The sequence below is a fragment of the Mchenga conophoros genome, linkage group LG17 (genome assembly GCF_057382185.1).
Source record: "Mchenga conophoros isolate Kocher_MC1m ecotype Shallow Benthic linkage group LG17, M_conophoros_male_GT1.1, whole genome shotgun sequence".
Taxonomy (NCBI): Eukaryota; Metazoa; Chordata; class Actinopteri; order Cichliformes; family Cichlidae; genus Mchenga; species Mchenga conophoros.
This window is the reverse complement of record NC_140542.1, coordinates 38,035,281-38,053,462: the sequence shown is the minus strand read 5'-3', so window position 1 is coordinate 38,053,462 and position 18,182 is coordinate 38,035,281.

Sequence of the window (18,182 nt, the reverse complement as noted above, 5' to 3'; positions counted from 1 at the left end):
TCATAAAAGTGCGAACTCAAACAAGTGAGAACATAAGAACGAAATTAATTACCCAGAGTGTTTGCACACTTTTGTGTTGAGGATAATATCTGGCTGCAACACTTGACTACAGTCCACGGATTAGAAAATCAGATCAGATAAATAAAGCAAAACTAATCAGCCAAGAGGGGAGTTTTAAAGGAAACTTGTTAGTGAAGTTTCTTCAGTATTTGTGCCACTTCTGTGTGAACGCTGATTTCCTGCTTTTCCTGCTTTTCATATTCTCATTCAACATGAGAAAGTCTTCAGCAGAAAAAGCCGATTCTTCACAGCAAACCAAAAACTAAAAATGATTTGTCTGTAATGCTTTGAGCCAGGTTTGTGTTTTCATGTCAGTGTTGTGTAATGGCACTCTCCCTCTGTATTGTATGTACAAAAATAACTAAGCACACTTTGACTTTTCCATTCTGGACACTAGGTGTGCGCAGATGTGAGAGCACAGCTGACCGACCACAAAACATTCGGCGTCCAGTAGAAACAGTCATCTCATCATATGCACGAGTAATGCTGTTAAACAGAAGCACTCGCTATATTTGCTGTGTATATTACAGTATCAATCACCTGACACCCACACAAAGCAGATATTTTCAAGCAAAGTTTAAAATCGAATTGTATATGCTTTAAACACCTTGGGGGGAAATATACTCTACATAGGCAATATTGGTTTATTCCTTCTAATCTGTTTACTTAAAGTATCCTAGTTCTCTTTCTGTGTTTTAAGAAGTCTTGCATACAGTAATGAGAAGTTATTATTATAAATGGGGTGTAGCTGCAGGCTCAGAAGACACGGTTTTCTTCTCTAATAAAAGATCAAACTGCAATTTTGGTGTCTTTGCAGAGAAATTTGCATCACGTTTGTTGTTTTAAAAAGCCATTATGTTCTCCCAGAACAAGAAAATGCCTCTACGCCAAGTACAACATAAACACATAATCTCACTTTGTGCGTGAGTGCCAGAGCTCAGTAGGAGCAATATTCTCTTATACCCGGTGGAATTAAACACACACACACAAGGTCACTCAAAACAACATTTTGAGACCTGCATCAAAATGCCGGCCATGTTTCGATCAAGTCACACAGGTTTGATTTAAAATAAGACATCTAATAGGTGTTGTCTATTTTAGACCAAATAATCCACTAAAAAGAAATTATTACAAAATTAAGCCTTTAATGACCTTTAACCCTCTATTGCGTGACTTTTATTGTTGATACAGTTTGAAAAATCAAGTCAACACGGAAGTGACAAAAATAGTTCAAGTAATGACTTTAAGGTCTGCTTCAAAAGCAAGTTGGTTCTCCCAGAATGACGTTTCATTTAAATATTTAAAGCCAGGTGTGTTTACAGCAAAAACTGTACAATTTGATGTTACCCGTTTCGCTTTTGTTAAGACTGTTAATCCTCAGCTAATTAGTGTCACTGATCTAGCCTGTGTCTGCACATTATTAATGCAATTATCAGATAAAATATGACATGGTGTTGATTAATAATACTATTAATTGTATAATGAACAAATAGTTTTTTATCATCACTAGTACATGCTACAGTACTGGCTGGTATGTTCATGCTGTTGGGTAAAAGAGGGTGGTTGATATTTGTTGTTTATACTGCATATTAAATAGGTGTAATTTTAGCCTGTTGCTAGGTGGTAGCTAGGCATGTAGAAGCAACATGATGAAATCAAAGCAGCAGCTATAGATAAAAACCTTCAAGAGCCCTAAGACGTACCTGTGTGCCCATTTTTCCTGTAGGAGGAGTTTGTGGATGATCACAGTAAAGATGTTACTTAGCATCAATTAACAAGCTTCTGTTTCTGACTTGTGCAAACTTTCACTCTTCTGTCCAAGTATGTTCTCTTTTGGCTCCAATAAGCACAATATTGATGATCACCATAATAAACTCAAGGCTTCAAACTAAAGGTTGATGTCATGTTGGCTAAATCTCCTACATGCAAATGTATGGTGCAGCTATTGAGACAGTTACTGTAAACAAGCTATCCTGTAAGAGAAGATAAAATAGCAAAACAGTGTTCTTCGTCAATAAAGACGATAAGATCAACAAGAAGGATGTCTTAACATTCAAATATTTCAATCAATCACTTATTTTTTCTTTCCTATACTTTCAGGAGCTCTACAACATCTGCCTGAGAGTAGACATCCATATTTAGAGTGATGGCTACCAGAGGTGTGGACTCGAGTCACATGACTTGGACTCGAGTCAGACTCGAGTCATTAATTTTATGACTTTAGACTTGACTTGAAAAAATGTTCTAAGACTTGTGACTTGACTTGGACTTTTACACCAATGACTTGGGACTTGAATTGGACTTGAACCGGTTTACTTGAAAAGACTTGATATTTTACCCCAAATATAAAATTTAACATGCATATTATATAGAGATTGAAAATGTGACGTCATTCACGGGTAGAACCGCAAAGGATTCTGGGAACTCGTGGCAAGCGGTACTAGCGCACGCAGGCTTTCAATTGAAATCAGTTATACAGCGATAAAAAGAAACACAAAAATGGCAAGAAGCTGTTGTATTATTAACTGCAATAGCCGGTCGCATGACAGCCACGGGAAGCCGACGGGTAAAGAGATCGGTTGTTATCGGATTACGTCATTGAGGAGAAATTGTTCAGCCATGTTTCCGAAGTAACAAAGACGCGACGGATGGCCTGGATCATTCAAAGATCAAATATAACGTCCCAGAACACTCCAGCTCACAGGTTAGTCTGCTCCAAGCATTTACACGAAGGTCAGTGTTTTTTAGTAGTTAATACGTCATTTTTCTTAACATAATTAGTGATATAGGTTACAAGCAAGTCTGGCGCTGAACAGAAATTGTCGTGCTATGCTCCTTTATTTATTGTGCATAAATAGTGAATTGTCCTGACACAATATTGCGTTTCGCTTCTGTTATTATGGTACATTGACAAAAACATACTTTTATTCACAGGATAAAACAGGTTTTTTGTATCACTAATTGCCCAGTACGATTACAGCATACAGTATTATTGTCACTGCTACATTTCTGTGATGCTACCAGAAATTATTTCCACTACTAATTAATTATCGTTGAGCTCAAAGGTTATATTAATAAACGGTTAAGGAATGTGTATTTATGACGACAGTTTGTGAGACTGGTAAACTTATGATACGTATGATGGTCTTTCGTTCTACACGGTGCGTTTCAAGGTCCTGCACCCATCCGTCGGTAAACTGTACCTGGGCTTGTTGCAGTGACCTGAAGTTACTAAACTTCATGAGTGTATGCACTCACTCCAAGAACCGTATAATTATAAATATGCATATAAATATGCTACGATGAGATAGCTGACTTCATCTAACTAGCAAATGTTTTCCAGGCTACGTTGGTGATACAGTTTTTTTTAATGTGTATGATATTTTTGTCATGCGATTTTAAAGCCGGTCCTACAACCGCATCCAAGAATAACATGCAGCTTATCTCAGAACTGTCGGTGAAAATTATTCTTGGAGCTAAGTTTAATTGAGCTGCATTTTAAAGAGGTGCAATTTCACAATTTGTGTATATTTTCTAAGTTCACTATTTTGTCATGTGTTGAGAAAAACACAGATTTAAAAATTACATGGTCTAATATTTACATTTGGCATATAACTGCAACATGCTTTTTTTCGTTTTTTTGAATGACTCGAAAGGACTTGAAATTCAAAGTTTCAGACTTGTGACTTGACTCGGACTTTTACACCAGTGACTTGAGACTCGACTCTGACTTGCCTGACATTACTTGAGACTTGACTTGAGACTTGAGGATAAAGACTTGAGACTTACTTGAGACTTGCAAAACAATGACTTGGTCCCACCTCTGGTGGCTACCTCGGACGCCCATGCGATCACTACTTTGTTGAACTTGGTTGATGATAAAATTATGTTTTTATGTTCAATGAACATGAATTTTCCTTACCCCAAGTACGTTTATGTAATTGACCCTGACAGTACCGCAATTTGTACAATAGGAAAAGAAAAGAAAACTCCCCATTATTGATTCACCAGCACAGGTAGCAAAACCGCAATCTCAAAATCTGTCACTAACATTCTGATTGGCTGGGAATGAAATACAGGGTGATGAACAGAGTTGGAATCAGAGGAACAAGCTGAATAAACTGGAAACAGGACAAACAATCTACCCAAACACAGAGTGGAAAAAAGGTGCGAGTGAAGAGATAGGAGCATATGGGTGTCTGAGCGAGGAGGACAAAGAACACTCCTAAGACCTTAATTCAACAAGAAAATATGGATAAGGCATATTGATTCATACGCGTCTTTTACCTGCAATCAGATACTGTACAAATTGTCTTTTGTCGATTTGTAATTATACAGGTGAATGATTTCCTGGCAAAGCCCTGCTACTGATAAAATGTGCCTTTTTGCTGATGCCTGGGTTAGCCATGCAGAGAGAAACAGCAGGGGAGGCCTAAATCTAAATAACTGATGGAGTGGAGGGGCTTTCTTTCCATCTCACAAGTATTAATATCGTCTTCAGAACACATTTCAGCAGAGTTCATCAGGGCACTGTTACACTTGCTGCAAACAAATTTTCATCTCAGTCAACATGACCTGGGGCTTTGGACTGAGGAAGTGTGGGAATATAAAATAGATTTGTTGTGATAAAGGCATGGATTTCTGCATTTAGCAGAGAATGAATGTATTCATGGTTAGATTAAAAGAGCCGGCGAGAAACGGCAACAATACTAAATCATGAAAATGTCTTTGTGTTGTATGTTCATGTAAACCGAGGAACAGACTGATGAATTCTACGAGTGAAAAGGGAAAAATTGTCTTCCTCTCCCACTGTGGCTTCAGTGAAATCCCAGCACTGCCCCACTGTGGGCCTCTGTTCCCTGAATACATTTATGCTACAAGGCTATAATGACTGCATCGGCAGATGACGATGGAGGAGAGAAAGAAAAATGGCAAAGGCGATAGTTCCCGCCTTATCTGCTCTGCTTGCTGCCACCTCCATCTCAGGTGAATTGCATGAGATTTACCTATTGTCATGGCAACGATGAACTATTCCCGATTCAGTGTTCAAACACTGGAAGGCAGGTGGCATGCCACAAGTTTCTCTAGGAGCAACAAAAAAGTTCTGACTTGTTCCTCTCCAGATTTTTCTCTTTACATTGAAGAACATGACGAAAAATGTATCATTAGCAACAAATTGAAGGTCAACTAGTAACATTTCAAATTCAGTTATAAGTTTCTGAAATAACTACTCATGAAACAAAACAGAAATATGGGAGTTTGAAGCTCACAATTTATTTCCATACACTAAAATAAAATGGAAACGGGAGGCAAACTTTTTAGTTGTTTCTTTTTGAACAATGCTCCTAAAACAGCAGTCCCAAACCTTTTTTTCGCCATGGACCGGTTTATGTCTGACAATATTTTTACAGACCGGCCTTTAAGGTGTCGCAGAGAAATGCAACAAAATAAAACCAGTAATGGTAGCAAAAAAAAAAAAAAAAAGATTTATTCATAACACACGGGAAAAGACCCAGGGAAAAAAAATAACGCTAAAAACCCTGAAAACCATCAATTTCACATCGGCGCCTCAACTCTCGCGGCCCGTTACCAAACGACTCACGGACCGGTACCGGTCTGTGGCCCACTGGTTGGGACCACTGTCCTAAATGACTTTCCTTGACATGGATTTGGTCTTGAGTTGACTAGTTATGGTGGGTTGGGGTTGGATCGAGAAGTCTTTTGTTCTGAGGCTTCAAGACAAACGTCATCACTGTTGCATTTCAGATGCAAACAAATGGATTTGAATGTTGTAGAGTCTTTACCTTACAGTGTAAAGCGCCTTGAAGCAACTGTTGTTGTGATTTGGTACTACAAAGAGGGGCAGACTGTGAAATCGCCCACTCAAGTTTGACAACTTGTGATTGTGGTTTGAGAAGACAAATAATCCTCCATTATGAAACACGCTATGACCAAAGTTTGTATTTTTTTACTTTGGAAATTACCCAAAATAAACAGGCAACTGAGTGTGCATCCTAAATTAAAGTCACGTCAACTTTGAGTTGAGCAATCGAAGAAACTACCAATTATAATAAGGTGTTCAATACTTGAGTGGGTTACTTATGTAACCAAAACCAAGAAAGCCCATCAGTAACAGATTAGCTCATTGCTTTATGTGGACAGGGCTTATAGCTCAGTTAAATACGGGAAAACCCAAAACACCAGTCATGGTTTCTCTTCCCAACGCTGTCTCAAAAAACCCTAAAAGAAAACAAAAGAAAAAAAAACCCCACAGCCTATAAAAATACATATAGATTGAATCTTTATTATGTTTCAGGGACTTTTTTTCATTGGGGTTGACGGTGGGTATTCAATACGCATGACTCTACCTAGACTGCTCAACTTCTGAATCCCATCTGTCATTTTGACATCTGGCCCCTCAGATTATCCATCTACGTTTCCCTGAAGCCTCATCAGAAACTGTGTCAGTGGAAGGATGGCTGTCAAGAAACCAATCTTAAGGAAGGAAAACAGGGAGAAAAAGTTGAGGTATGCCAAATCACACAAGAACTGGACTGGAAATCAGTGCTACCAGATCTTGTGAAGGGATCAAATTATTGTAAATACATACAGAGGAGGCCATGAGAGCGATACAATATTAAGTGTCTACAGAAATCTGTAAAAAAAACCAAAAACCAAAAACCTAATTATTTGGTTCACAGTGATTTTGCCCGCTTTCCCAAATCTCAAAATGCACCAAATTGGAAGCAATCCAGCATACATCCCAACCAAGACTCTATACCTGCAAATTTAGACTTCAAATATTGTGATTGCATCATACAGTGCAGTTGCATCCATTACATTTGACTGTCACATATCCCAAAGAGAAAGTCAGCTAAAAAATAAAAAATAAGTGGAGTTGCCATCACTTCTTCTATCAGCCTTTGTCACTTTGTTCATGTCTCACTTGGCATACTGGTTTCTTCCTAGAATAGCAGTGAGCAGAATAGGTGAAGATTTAAAGAGAGTACCATCTGCTCCTAAAAGCCTGGCTCCCCCCTCACTGCCCCACTCCAAAGTCTAACAGAAGCACATTTTAAGAAGTCTGGATTTACGGATGGGCAGCTTTCATCTCTGTGTCAGAGAAAGACAGCGATGTCGTCTACCTACAAAAGCACAAAGGTAGTGACTGCACTGAGTTAAGTATAAAAAAAAACCTGCTTAACACTTTAATTTAACAATAACTAAAGTTTATTATTTTGTAACTCGTGCAATATATTGTCACATAATACTGAAAATTACTTTCAATACGAATTCAATTCAACTTTATTTATATAACTCTAAATCACAAAAACAGTTGCCTCAAGGCACTTTGCATTGTAAGCTAAAAATGGCAACTTTGGCAACAGTGGGAAGGAAAAACTCCCCTTTGACAGGAAGAACTCTCTGGCAGAACCAGGCTCAGGGAGGGGCAGCCCAGGTGAGGGGAGGGAGACGAGGCATGCTGTGAAAGAGGGCCAGAGATTAATTATGACTAATGATTAAATGCAGAGTGGTGTGTAAACAAACAGGGAATGCAAAAAGATGAGTGAAGAAGAAACACTAACTGCATGAGTCCCAGCAGCCTACACCTATTGCAATGCAACTAAGGCAGGATATGTTTTAAGCCAAATCTAGAAATGTAGAGAGGCTGTCTGTCACCTGAATCTAAGCTGGAAGCTGGCTCCACAGAGGAGGGCCTTAAAGCTGAAGGGTCTGTCTCCCATCCCTCTTTTAGATATCCTAGGAATCACACGTAGGCCAGCAGTCTGAGAGTGAACGGTTCAATTAGGGTGATATGTTACTATTGGATGATTCATCTTTGTTTTAGCTTTTTAATAAGCTGCTTAATGTCCTGCATTTCCACCATGTAACTACATCTGTAATATTCTTCCACCTTTTGTGCTTCCTGTCATGGAGTGCTGCTGGCAAGTGCAACTAGTGAGTGCTCCAATGACACTCTGTGGAGTCATTTGTTTACATTTGGGTCATACATCACCAGCTGCTGCATATCGTCTTTGATTGATTAGTTGTATAGGACTGTGTGCTTTTGCCTTAAGTGACAAACTGTGGCTTACTGCTTTGAAATATATGAAGGAAAAACTGTTCATGTTAAAACTGCTTTGCTTCGTTGGAGGTTGTTTAATTAACTCCCTTTAATGTATTGAATTAAAGCTTAAATGCATTGTGTTGCTATATCAACTGCAACATAAAATTGTTAGATCATGTAAAAATTTATACTGGTATCACTTTGTATGATATATTTTACAGCCCAACAGAAAACAGAAGAAAAGGTTACCAATATCCAGAGAAGAGGTTTGGAATATGCTTCCAAGGAGTTCAGAGAACTGTTTGAATTGTACAAACTCTGATTTACCTTATATATTTGTACAGGGCGTAACAAAGAGAATCATCTGATTTCAAAGTGTTCATAACTCGTACCTCCTCTCTTTACATTTTAGGAAAATGTAAAGAAACAAAGTATGACTCAATACATTTGCACAGTGCCATTTGCTCCTGGGAAATCTTCCTCTGCTCCCTCTGCACGTGCAGCTACACGCTGCATCAAACAGACTTTTCTTTCATGTCGAAGATCATTACCGACCATGAAAGTTGGGTTTCTGGCTGTGACCTGCAGTCCAAACAGGAGTTTTTTTACTGTGAGAATCCCCGGTGCTCAAAGGCATTGAGATAAGAAATATGTTTGTGGGTTTGTTCCCCTGGGTCACACTGACAAAACAGGCATCCGATCAGGCATCTGAAGAAGGAAATAAACGAAAAATGAACAGTTGCACGTGGCAACAGGAACTTGCACAACACTGGAAGCAATCCAGCACAAATCCTGACCAAGGCTATATTCTATAATAGGATATCTGCAAATTTAAATCAGGAATTATTTATTGGTTTTAATCCACCGATTCGTAGAACTCTGATTGCACCGTGTACGGTTGCATCCATTACATTTGACAGTCGTCCCATTTCCCAAAGAGAAGCACAGCTGAAATAAAATGGGTTGCCGTCACTTCTCCTATCAGTCTTTGTCACATTGTTCATGTCTCACTTGGCATACTGGTTTCCTCCCAGAATAGAAGTGAACAGAATGGGTGAAGGTTTAAAGAGAGCAGCATCAGCTCCTAAAAGCCTTGTGCTAAGAGACGCCTGGCTCTCCCCCCTCATTGCCCCACTCCAGAGGTTTGACAGAAGCATGAGCACATTTTAAGAAGTCTGGATTTCCGGATGGGCAGCTTCATTCGTCTCTGTGTGAGAGGGAGACAGAGATATCGTCTACCTACCCCGCAGCCAGAAGAAAAACCCGGGGGGTTGCAAATCAAGACACTTTACATGCAAATTACTTCATGCTTTCAGGAGCACTTTGTAGTAAAATGAAAGAAAATATCAGAATTAAAAAATACATTTGAAATCTGGACTGCTTGATGATTTTGTGCACTGTTTACGGTTCCAAGTTTTGTGCTTCTAGCCGGTGAGACAAAGCCAGTGGTAAGACTGCAAGTTGGAACGGTGCAGTCTCACGTTCTCGAACTCCTGTGGGACCCACCCCCAGCTTCACCAGAGCACACACATCTTTAGATATTAAAAGATTATGCCGGTCAGAGGTTACAAAGGAACCACAAGTAACTGAGACATGAACCACAATCTGAGCGAGGATATATCTCATATTAGGTTCCCTCCGCGTCCCTTTATCTCAGTCCTGTGGGAGAACACGTTTGTAAGCGTCAGTCAGGGTTCAGCAAGTCTATTTTCGTGGTGTGTTTTTGTTTTAGCAGCTCACACAGGCTGCGCACACAGCTTCTTTGCAGCGCTCACTGCTTTGCTGCAGTTCCCAGCGAACAGCAACAGAGAGAGACAGAAAATTAAAGTTTGGATTGTGTGGGCGTGATTCATTAAAGAATTGTGAGGCTTGAAAATCAGAGTTAGATCGTCCCAAAATGTAAGGAAATATAGAGAGGAGTGTTGAGACTTTTGTTTTTCACAGACTTTTGTTCTAAATTTGGCAATTTGGAAGTCTGAGTGAAATTTGTTTGCTTATTTCGTTTTAAAGAAACTGTTCACTATTTGAATCCCTGAGGACAGAATGTGTTAGAGTCTGGCGAGGTTGGCCAACAGGCAGTAGGATTGAGATAAGAGCAATAGATTTTTATTGGGCACGAACAAAAATACAACTTGTTCCTGCTTTGTTTTCTATCCTTTACCTTTATCCAACAGCCTAACCCTCAGCAAATGTTCCCAAGGGCAACTACTGTATATTGACTTGTTGGAACAGGTTTAAGGTCCTGCAGTCTAAGCAACAGCAAAGTTAGCAAATGGCTAGTGTGGCAGAAAGGACCTGAAGCACACAGTGTTTCAGACACATGAATGACTTTATTTACAATATATTTCCTGCCTCATTCCCAACAGCACACAGCTCTCCCGTCAGGTCCCAGCATCCTACTGAAGTAGGAAAGACATGACCAGGTGATGGTGAACAGCTGTGTGGGGGAGCCTTCCCTCGCACCACAACTTGAACCCATTGCTACACTACTCCCCCCACAACTGAGTCAAACCACAACTCGCCAGATGCCCCCATTGCCCGACTTAGGCTGGGTAGCCATCCAGCGTGATCAGAATAGAGAGTAAACGGGAGGCCCGATAGCAAAGAGTCGATTGCCCATCAGATGGCCACTGTACTCTACCTGGCCTCCCAGTCCGACAGCTTTCTGCTGATTTATACAACTGGGCTGTCGACCTCCCTTACCTGCTGGTACAAAACTTCTCCCAGCCCTCTGGTCCATCCATCAATATTTACAATTTACAGGTTACTACAAAATTTACAAATTAACTTAGGAATTTACAGTAAAGAATGTGCAAATAGCAGAAGAGATTATAAAGATTATAAAGGAATTATAGGATTATAGGAAATGTGTGGTGGTGCGTGTCGTGATGTGATATGTGTGAGAGTCCAGTCTTATAGTGACATGTGTGGGAGAGTCTAGTCCTACACCTGGTTCAGGGCCCGAATAGCCTGGGGGAAGAAGCTCCTCCTCATTCTCTCTGTTTTGGCCTTAAGGGAGCGGAAGCGCTTCCCAGACCTCAACAGTGAGAAGAGTCCATTGTTGGGATGGGAGAGGTCCATCATAATCTTCCTAGCTTTGGACTTGCACCGCTTGGTGTAGATGGACAGCAGGTCAGGGAGCTCTGATTGAATGATGCGTTCGGCTGAGCGCACCACCCTTTGCAGATCTCGTCTGTCCTGCTTGGTGCTGTTCCCAAACCAGGTGCAGATGTTTGCCGTCAGGACGCTCTCGATGGTGCAGGAGTAGAAGTTCTTGAGCACCTTCAGTGGCAGATGGAAGTCTCTAAGTCTTCTGAGGAAGAAGAGACGCTGACGGGCTTTCTTAACCAGGGTGTTGATGTGGCAGGACCATGACAGGTCCTGAGTGATGTGGACACCCAGGTATCGGAAACTGTCCACTCTCTCCACTGGCGTGCCACTGATGATGAGGGGCTTGTAATTCCTCGCCTGCTTTGTAGTGAAGTCCACGATCAGCTCCTTAGTCTTGCTGATGTTTAGGAGGAGGTTATTCTCCTGGCACCAGGTCTCCAGGTTCCTAATCTCCTCCAGGTAGGCCGTCTCGATGTTGTCGGAGATCAGGCCCACAACAGCAGTGTCGTCAGCAAACTTGACAATGGAGGTGGTGTCTGATGTGGCTACACAGTCATAAGTGTACAGTGAGTACAGCAGGGGGCTTAAAACACAGCCCTGAGGCACTCCAGTGCTGAGTGAGATGGAGACTTGTTTTCCCACCCTCATTGTTGGGGTCTGTCTGTGAGGAAGTTGAGGATCCACTGACACAGTGATGAGCTGAGTCCTAGATCCGTCAACTTGGTGAAAAGCTTAGAGGGAATTATTGTGTTGAATGCTGAACTGTAGTCCACGAACAGCATCCTAACATAATTCCCTCTGCCAGTGTCCAGGTGACTCAGGGATGTGTGGAGCAGGTGAGATATGGCATCGTCTGTGGAACGATTAGTCCAGTAAGCAAACTGAAGTGAGTCGATGGTGGCAGGAAGTGAAGAAGTGATGTGATCTCTCATCAGTCTTTCAAAACACTTCATCACAATTGAAGTCAGTGCTACTGGACGGTAGTCATTGTGGCAAGCGGGCTGTTGTTTCTTTGGAACAGGAACAATAATGGACTGTTTGAAGCACGTGGGAACCACAGCTTGGGCCAGGGAGAGGTTGAAGATCTCCGTGAACACCGGTTCTAGCTGGTCAGCGCAGGCTCTCAGGACCCGGCCAGGGATTGCATCTGGTCCTGCTGCCTTCCTGGTGTTCACCCTCCTTCTTCCTGCTCCTTTTCATGCACGGTTGCAGTGTTATATCAAGGGAAAGCATGGTTTGTGTGTATGAAAGGATCAAACTGTTGAAACTGTTAAACCAAGTGTGAAATAAATGAAATGAGGACCATCTCTCACAGATTCAACCAATGGGTCAGGAGACCCAAAAATACCAGACATTAACCATATTCATATAACAATGTATAAAAAAAACAAACATTTCTCTCAAATAGTCTTACTTTACGGAGGCCACCAGTTACTTAGCCTCAAGTAGCCTGAAAGATATATTATTACTTTAACTTTACAGTCAGTGAAATCTTTGAGGAAACATGCAGCTTGTTGTTGAACCGAGGACACATCAACAGCAAAAATGCAAACAGGAGTTAGAATTTTCAGGGATCCATGCTTTCAGACTAATAACTATATTAGGATGAATAAACAACACAAGAAAACCTATCAAATATACTAACTGGAATGGATCCATTAAAGTATAATTGGACATGTGGAATCTTGCAGAGTCATGCACTGCTCTGATTATCTGCTGCTGTGCAAATGAATTTTTGGCACAGAAAACAGCATTTGCATTTTTAATTTGCTACAGATTCATCAATCCACGGTGCCCAGAGACATAACTGTGGTTAAGAGTCTTCACTCTGGAGGAACACAGAAGCCTTGGGCCATGCAGTTCAATTCGCAAGAGATGCTGCTGCACGAAATGAGTAGCTTTAAACAAGAAAATAAAAAAGTATTCAATTTGCTGATGCTTTATATGTCGGCGAATACTTCTGCTTTATAATGAAAGGAGGTGAACAGACTTAATCTGATAAAACAGACCAAAAGAAATAATTAAATGCAAAACTGAATGAAAAGAAATATCCGAGAAATGGCAGCTGCACTGACTTGCAGAGGAAATAACCGACTGTAATAAGGCCAAACAAAACACTGACATTGTGTAAATACCCGAAACTTCATAAAGGAGAGCAAACCTTGATTTGTCAAAGTTTACTTCTGAAGATATTTTCCAATTTGTGGCAGCACAGTTGCCAAAAATCTGCAGTACAAACCATGATTCAGAAATATCATCAGTGATTAATAAAAAACCCTCCTCATACTAAAATTACACAATATGCAAATCAAAGAACTAATCTCAAGTTTATTTAATTAAAATGTGGGCCATCTGTGATTAAAACAGTCCAACAGACGAGTCGGAGTCAGTAGTTTTAGAGTCTTCCCTGGTTCATAACTGATCAGTGTCAAACTAAATGAAACACAGAGCAAAAACTTTTCTGGTTGTGCACTAAAGTAAATAAACAGCAGCTGTGATTGCACCCTCGCTGCGGCGATGGGTAAGGGCTCCGAGTGTGGCTCATCCTGCTCTGTGCAGTTCACATGGCAACAAGACCCTCCAACCTCGAGAGGTCGGCCACGTGGGGATTTCTGGGAAGCTGGGCTGTCAGATCCAGCAGCCACTCAGGCGTAGTGTATGAAGTAGCAGGGGCGAAGAGAAACACGCACACACCCACACAGGCACACACGTGCTCGTTTAAATTCCCTAAAATCCATCAGCTTTACTCTCCTCCCGGCATCACTGTTACACCACCCTGTGCTTCGCTGCAGAGCTCGCTGCCTCCTCCTCATCTTCCTTCACCCAGGTTAAACTGATACTCTCAGGGGGCCGGATGGGTGGCCAGGGCCCAAACTGGCAGGAGGGAGCCGCGTTTCCACTGAATGCAATTAGTCTCTATCAAAATGTCCCCTTTTAGCTGTGATTAAAAACGAGCTGGACCAAGAAGAGAGGAAGAGTATTCCAGCAGCAGGATTCCGGGTGAGCAGAGTACTGTGATGGGGGATAATTTGTCTCGCTAACGAGGATGTAATATTGATCAGAATGCAGACTGAGATCATGCAGGCCCTCAGTAACAGGCCTTAGTATTGATGTCAAATAGTCAACCAAGTCAGAAGACTCGAATAGCATCTGATTTAGAAGAGATTTTGTTTAAGTATTACGGAGCCAAAGGTCACCACTGACAAAAAATGTGATTTTATTGAAGCAATATTAATGACTGATTGTAAATAAGCAACTATTAAGTAAATCTATAAAGGATGTGACTTATGAACAGATTTGGTAATGGCATTGCAATCACATTGTAAAGTCTTCTCTATATACATCCGTTGATGTGGAATTATGGAGTATTATTTATTATCCAAATGATCCCAAACACACCAACAAGTCCACCTTTAGAAAAAAACAAGATGAAGACTTCAGAGTGGCCAAGACAAAGTCCTGACCTGAACCCAACTGAGATGCTGTAGCATGACCTTAAAAATGCTTGAAAACTCTGCCATGGCTGAATTCCAACAATTATGCAAAGATGAGTGGGACAAAATTATTCCACATCGCTGCGTAAAACACTCATTGCTAGTTATTGCAAATGCTTTGTTTTTAGCTGCCAACGTTGGAACAACCAGTTATTTTTCCACATAGGGCCACGAAGGTTTGGAGGGTTTTTTCCCCCCTTAATAACAAACACTTTCATTTAGAAACTGCAGTTTGTGTTTGCTTGTGTTATCTTTGTCTAATATTTACATTTGTTTGATGATCTGAAACAGATCTGAGTGTGACAAAGACACAATAAAGTATCAAATAAGGGAAAGAGCAAACACTTTTACACCACTGTGTGTGTGTGTGTGTGTGTGTGTGTGTGTGTGTGTGTGTGTGTGTATGTGTGTGTTTGTTTAGTATGGTGTTACTAGTCGCAATGGTAAATGGAAAGGTTATTCTAAGAAATTCTAATCATTTTGCTGTCCACTCATTTTTTCACCTGGCCTTATTAAAAATGTTAGCATCTCTAAAACTAAATTCAATAATTATAGTAATAAAAGCTTTTTTACGGCAACAGCCAAACTGAGAATCTAATGAATGCAAAGTCAATTACAATTCAGTTTTAGTATCGCACTTTTTTCTTTTTTAAATAGAGCCCTTTTCTAATCCCATTTTAGGAGGTGAATCACAGAAGGCAAGAATTTAATAACCAGCAGAATAAAGTATGTTCAGAGTGTGCCTGTGGGCTTAAACTGATGAGCTTTCAAAACATATCAGCATATGAGGAAGTTATGGTGTGAGATGGGAAACAAAACTATTTGAGCCCAATTTAGGCTTCAAAGAAATAAAAGGTGCTGCTGTATGAAGCAGATAGTCCAATCAAAAATCCAATCTAAACAAGATGGAAAAAACAGACTCAAGAAAAAAAGGACTTGACAGGTGAAGGATCACCGGCCAACTGATAAAGACAGAAAGAAAGAGAGAGGACCATATTCAGCAGTGCAGGGCAGTCAGCGACAAAGGCAAGTGCACAAGATGAGGACACGAGGCACACATTAACACAAAGGGTAAAAAGAATAATTTAATGAAACAGGAAATAAATATCCCAAAGTCTTAACAAGGAGACATTCACAACTTTGTGAAACTGTGGCTGTAGCTCAGCAGTTTGTGTCTCAGCCTAAATACGCAAAGAATTTGGAGATTTGGAGAAATCTGTCCACACAAGAGACAAAATTAAAAGCCAATATTTAATGGCCATGATCTTCAGTCTCTGAGGAAGCACTGGATTAAATATAGACAGCATTCACTTCATGGGCTCACTTAAAACAGGTGCACAGAAAGTATTATTTTATATTTCTTACAATGTACATTTTAAGTTTTGTAGGAAGTGGACTCAAACACTAAATATGGAAGCAAAAACAAAATCCAGTCTAGACAAGGGTTACACAAAGACAATCAGCTGGGAAAGAGACAAAGGACAAGGACAAGCCCCCCCCCCCCCACCACACACACACACACACAAAAAACCCAGCCTCTCCAAAATTGCTTTTGCTATCATTTGTGTCATCACTCAGCCCACCAAAGCCTAACTGAGATGTTAAAATAAAACAGGAAGTGGTGAATACAGCAAAGGTAAACTAAGGGTGCAGCACACAGTTGCCAAGGCTGGAAACTATAACGAAATGAACTCAATATGAAAGTTTTCTATGAATATGTATTTAATACTCGCCTCGGTCACTGCGCCCCAGGGCAGCTGTGGCTACAATGTAGCTGCCATCACCAGTGTGTGAATGTGTGTGTGACTGGATGTAGTGTAAAGCGCTTTGGGGTCCATAGGGACTAAGTAAAGCGCTATACAAATACAGTCTATTTACCATTTAATTTAAGGGGGATTCTGTTGTTACACTACATTATTTACAAAAATCATATAGAGACTACAGATATTTTAACAATCACACAATCTCTGAATCTTGAAGTTTTATGCAACTTACAATTCAAGGCTTTAGAAAAATGTAATATTACTTTATTAAAAAAACTTTCATTTTTTCTTCTCAACCGTTAGTTAGCTTGTGTTGGGTGTGGCATCAAGGTTAGCTTGACACAATTATAACTCATTAAATTCCACATGTTAAATATAGCAAAACTGGCCAATTAGCAAATGTACTGCTGTGTCAGTTAACCAGCTAGCTAGATAGCATGTGAAGTTTTGGTAAGCTAAATAAAAGGACGGCAAAATGATTGTAAGTATCCAATTGTTTAAATTAGCCATTTAAAAAAAAAACCAACTGTTATTTGTAGCGACCAAACCACTTGGCAGAGTATATTTGTTAACTGATAAAGAATTTGCTTTTTCAGGAGAGTCAACAACGGACAGAAGGAGAATTCTGTGAATTTTGACAACAGTGCTTTCATGAAATTAAAACAAAACGTGTTATAATGAAAAATATAGCTTTGAATAAAACTTTACCTAATAACATGTTGTAAGACCAGTGAAACAACATTTCAGAAAATCTTGAGTTCAATCAAGTCCAACAGTATTTGGAAAATATCGCTACATTATAACCTCTCACCTACTTGTGCTCTACTTTATTGCTTTCGCTATCATTTTTGGCACATGTTATTTTGTGCTTATTTCCTAGTAGTCCTTTTCTCTATGCTGAATACTATCACTCTTGCCGCTGCAGCAGCCCAGTCCCCCCACAGGGATCAATACATTTTTATAGGATCTCATGTTGTGTTTGGATATTTGATTCAAAACCAAACACAGAGCAGAACCAGAGAGTAGAAGCTGGGGTTTCCATCACTTTGAATTCAGCAGCCTCTCCTGTGATAAAAACCGTTGATCCTTCTGAGCCGAACCTTCCCCGTCAACTCACACCGAAGTTGTGCCATCAGTGCTTGGCTTTGATCACTTCGTCGGCAGATATATGCCTCGCTTGCAAAAGGCAAATGTGGGAAGGCTGAGAGACAGAAGGATCCGAAACCAGCATTTTCAGCAATTAGTAGAGTGTTCTGCATCATTAGCCTGGGTGAGTCTTAATAAAAGGGAATGTTATGAGTGGGCCAGGAGAGGTTATTTAAATGCAAAAGAGCACTCCACCTCATAAATCTGAGTTTGGAATAAATGTTTGATTCATAATCTTCTAGTAATGACTTTTCCATCGAAATAGGTGTCCTCGTCAGATTTCATCGAAATCGTGTTCACATAACGCTGCAAGGTCTTTAAGAAGAGTGACTTTAGACTTTAAGTAATTTTTTTAGAACCTGTCAAATGTAGATGGATATTCTGGTAATTTCAGCTTTTTCTCTGTGTTTTAACCTTCTGACCAATGTCCAACTCCTAGAGACGGGGCATCCGTCTAAATATTGATAGTACCTATATCAGTCCTTGAACTGGTATCAGATTAATAGTAGCACGATAGCATCGATACTTTGTTTCCATCCT